The sequence below is a fragment of the Drosophila elegans genome, unplaced genomic scaffold, assembly GCF_018152505.1.
Source record: "Drosophila elegans isolate 14027-0461.03 unplaced genomic scaffold, ASM1815250v1 contig_197, whole genome shotgun sequence".
NCBI classification, from domain to species: Eukaryota; Metazoa; Arthropoda; class Insecta; order Diptera; family Drosophilidae; genus Drosophila; species Drosophila elegans.
The window spans coordinates 409580-414187 of record NW_024545565.1 but is presented as its reverse complement, the minus strand read 5'-3'; the positions used below and the strand labels follow the sequence as shown (position 1 = coordinate 414187).

At 44.0% G+C, this 4608-nt stretch overlaps 1 long non-coding RNA gene across 1 annotated transcript; it reads right to left on the bottom strand.

The window, feature by feature from the left end:
- Nucleotides 1-214: 214 nt before the first annotated feature.
- On the bottom strand, nucleotides 215-1392 carry LOC121467008. The gene is made up of 3 exons (XR_005977169.1): nucleotides 1234-1392; nucleotides 464-589; nucleotides 215-403 (listed from the first exon to the last, which is right to left on the bottom strand). It is a non-coding gene; the product is annotated as an uncharacterized LOC121467008 (long non-coding RNA).
- Between the last annotated feature and the right edge of the window lie 3216 nt (nucleotides 1393-4608).

The window sequence follows — 4608 nt, the reverse complement described above, 5'->3', positions numbered from 1 at the left end:
AATTATTTTGTTGTAAGACTAATTTGAGCTTGCAAGTAAATCACTCTTAGCGAATAGCGCGGGCAGCACGACGCAGTTCACTTCACTGTAATAACCAGTGTTGAGACAGGTACCATTTTTTTAACTAGGTATTAAATATATTTGTACCTAGGTAAGGAAAAAGGTATGCAATTTTTTCTGTACCTAGGTAAAGGTAAAAAATACAACTTAAAAATTTTTAAATTTGAAATTTATATTATGTTTCTTTTTCTGAGATACAAAGATATAAACATAAGTCACATTGGTTTCTTTTTTTGAGATCGTCAGATCTATAAATATATATATTATTTGTTTCTTTTTCAGAGATACAAAGACATAGTGGTAACATTTCCGTTACAATGTAGTCACAAATTTCATTATTTACCTGCAATAGTTAAAATATATTAAATTAAATTAAGTTATACTTAAATCTTTTTATGTTTACCTGGACTGAGTTAAGAGTACTGAAGCAGGATTTTCGATCTTTTGCCTCACCGGAAATTTTCACTTCTATTTTTGAATTTTTCGCTTTCAAAGCTTCATACGAAGAATAACTTTTCGGGTGAACCCTCTGAAAAAAAGTTTTATAATGTTTTAATGTCTTCATTATACTTGTTTAATTTAAACATTATTATGTGCTTAGTCATACATATATTTATAAAAATGTGGTTTAATAAAAAAATAGTTTTACATTTTTTGGTGGAAAATAAAACCGCTTAAAAATATTGGTAATTGTTAAAGAATCAATGTCCATAAAATTATGACCATATGTATGTATTTATGTATCCGCCAATTTCTTATTAAAATGCACTTTTAGATTATTTAAACTTATGGAAAATAATTTTCGCGCGAAAAAATGCATGTGCATAGATATGCACATTTACATTTAAACATGCACTCCAATAAGCACATATTCATACATATATGATGCATACATAAACATGTGCTTGTTCACATACTCAAAAAATTCGAAGGTGCATTAAAATAAAATTGCGGGAATCGTGCTGCTTCAAGCTATGATTGTTTAAATGTGTTAATGAAATAGGCACAATCTATACATAAATACATACATATAGTCATATTCACATTGATGACTGCACCACATAAATTTATGAATAAGCACATATGTATGTTTAAAAGCACATGTGCATGTCTACGCACATGCATTTTTTCGCGCGAAAATTAATTTATCAATTCACTTCACAGTTCACTTACTTTCAGATGTTTATGCAAGTTGCCGGTTGACTTTTCATCAAATTTGATAGCTTTGTTCACACACAGTTTGCACTTCCCGTCCGGTAAAAAGAAAGTACCATTAAAATTAATGGTAGCTCCTTTTTCTCTGCGTCTTCTTTGTTCATTTTAAGATTTTTTGTGGCGTTTTCTAGGAACCGATGTCATCGATAAAAGTGCACTGTTTAGGTAGCAACTAATTGCTAATTTAGCATTATACCAAATTCCAACGGAAAATATTTTTGCATTCTTACCATAAAGACCTCTGTGAGTAAGTGGTTGAACTATCATATTTCTAAGTTTTCGATTGCATTGCTGTGAAGCAGAGCTATTTCTAATATGCACAATATTTACATACACGTATGGAAGTACCTAAATACCTTACATAGCTAAAACTTAAGGTAAGCGAAAATTCGTACCTAGGTAAGGTAAAAGGTAGCCAAATACTTTTTTACCTAGGTAAGGTAAAAGATACCGAAAAAAATTACCTAGGTACATACCTAGGTACAAGTACCTAGATACACCCCAACACTGGCAATAACCAACAATATCTTTTGTTTGGTTATTAACACTGTCGAAAGGTACCTAACTTATCGTACTAGTTATACAATATAATAAAAGAATACTGCAATCACTTTTTTTCTCAATTTTTGGCATCTTTTTGGGATTCTGCCCCAGTGTGCAGCGTGGCGAATTGAAGGCGTTTTTGATGTCCAGGGTCACAACTAGGCAGTCCTCCTTGCTGCCTCCCCGCCATCTCGTTGGATTCCGCCCGGACCCGGTGCTTTCCCTGAGGGCATATCCCTGCCAACTTTCTTGATTTCATCCGGATGGATTCTGATCGGTGATGTGTCTGCAGGTTCTGCGTACGCGCGCTGAGGAATTGAGGTTACTGTTGGAAATAGGTGCTCTACGATCGTCTTCATGTGGGAAGCTACTCCGGCGCCTAGGGGCTTTACCTGGCCCATCTTTTTGACTACAACTTTGTAGGCTGAACCCCACGGGTCCTGCTTAGCTGAGTCGCAAAGTTCCAGGAAGCACTTCTTCTTGGATTGCTTACTGAGCCTTTTTAGAGTCCTGCGGCTCTCGGCGTACTCCAGCCTCCTAAGCTCGATATTTGAGCGACCTCTTCACTGAGGCGCCAGCGGGCTTGCGAGAAAAGTGAGCTGCTGATGAATGTAAGGTCCACAACGGAGCCGGCTCCTGCTCTGCTAAATGTGTGCTCCGATCTGGAATTTAGTAGAGCTACGTCAATGATAACGTTTCGCCTTCCTTTTGCGTCGTCCACCAGTTCATCCAGAACTGCCGCGAACTCCTGGAGAGAGAGGCGTGGTGGCATGTAGCAGCTGTAGATTGCAACCTCGTTCACCGTAGTTCGAATGAAAATCGAACTGGCTCTCAAGTGCTGTGGCCGGGATGACCCAATCGTCGTAGTATCCAGTACGTAGTCCGGCCCGGGAGTCTTTTTGTACGGCTCGCTGATAATCGCCACATCGGCTTGGATTTCCCGCACAGTCTGCTTTAGTAGATCATGCGCGGCTTCGCAGTGGTTGATGTTGACTTGCAGGATCTTCACTTTTCTGACGGTTTTTTGCTCATAGGGCATTTCCTGCTACCTGCTATGTGGTTAACCGCTGTCTTCCTAGCGCCAACGCATAGAAAACAGTTTGCTTCTTGCGAGCAGTTTGCTACCTTATCCCCCGGTTTGCCGCACTTTAGACAACAGGCGCTGCGATCTACTCCGCTCTTGCATTGGGCCGCTATATGCCCGAACTCCACACACTTATAACAGCGCCGTTCGGCCGATCTTTCCCGAACCCGGCAGTTGGACCAGTCTACCTTTACTTTCCCCACTGCGAGAAGTTTGGCTGCTATTTGTGGCACCAGTCCGAGAACGGCGACTTTTGTGCCCGCATAGGCTGAGCGAAGCGCTTTGACCCGTGAAGCATCCACTTGGTGGTCTGTTGCCGCAGATACGGCTGCTGCTACCTCCTCTTTGGTGGACAGGTCGTCTAGGTCGCGTATTTCCAAGTGGATTTCCTCCACAATTGCTCGTACGCGAGCATGGTCGCCGAAGAATCGGCCAATATCTTCCTTAATGGCTTGCGTGTCGCTCCTTGCGGACCCATCCAGTTCCAGAAGCAGTTCTCCCTTGGCCGTGCGTTATATTCTGCGCACATTCTTGCGGACTCCCTCCAGCTCGTTGTCGTCTCTCCTCGTTACCATATTTAGGATTTCGCTGTATGAGTGGCCTTCTGCCCCAGCTATAACAAGGGCGTCAGGGCGGACTCTCCTGATAGGCTTATCCGCATTGCGCTGGGCCGTCTGCCCGGACATTCTCGGTTGCACCCTATTTTCCAGCACGGATGGCTTAGTTGCCTCTGGCCCTGATAGGTTTGCCTTCCTAGCCACTTGGCTGTATGACGCCAAACCCGGCGTTGTTTGCGTGGCCGCGCGCCCTTTTGCAGCCTCTACCTCCTCCAATCTTTCGCTAAGCTCTAGCTGGATCTCCTTGATGCTCATTAGGGTATCCTTCATGTTTTGATTTATGTGGCGAACTGCCGGCTTCTTTTCAATGCACGTTGAAATCAGTCCGCCTATCATATTTCCCAAATCGAGCACTAGCTCGAGGGGGGGTTTCTGGCACTTTGATTTTTTTGTCTGCTTCTCGGGACTTCAAGGGCTCATTGCATCCCTGCCCCTTTTTGGCGTCTCGCTTTCGCCAGTCCGCTCAAATGGGAACATGTCCCCCGCCAAAACCGGCGGCGCTGATGGTGGGGGCGTTCGACCAACCTTGGGTCGCTCCAGAACGCCTGGAGGCAGCCGATTTCCGCCGTGGCGTCCATCGGAAGGCCTCGTTGTTGCGCCTCTTCCCGCTAACCCTGCCTTTGACTCCTTAATTGGTAATACGAATCGGTATAGCTCCCCCGGTGGCCGAGAAATTTCCTTCCGGCGCCCGATGGGGGTTTCACCGCCCCTGATCGGTCCCCAGAGCCCCTTTTTGCCAAAGGCCGCTGCGCGGTGGGGTTGGGAGGCAATGCGGTCCTTGCCTTTTCCTCTAGTTGCCTGCCGACGTATTTTCTAACTAATTCGCCTTGGCGGGAGGGGTTTTTTATTTCTTTTATTTTTTTTTAAATCAGCAGATGCGCTTACAGAAGCTCGGAGCTGCAAGACTAATCGAAGGCGCTGCAGGTGCCTGTGTATGTGCTTGACCGTTAATTTCGATACCGTGTATCGTCCTCCCCCTTTCTTCGGTTAGGGTACAATGCTCCTCCGATACGCCGGATTTGTTGATACTGCCCCTCTTTGCTTTGCGGTTTTAACTGGCTTATGTGTGTTTTTCATTCTTTGCCCGTG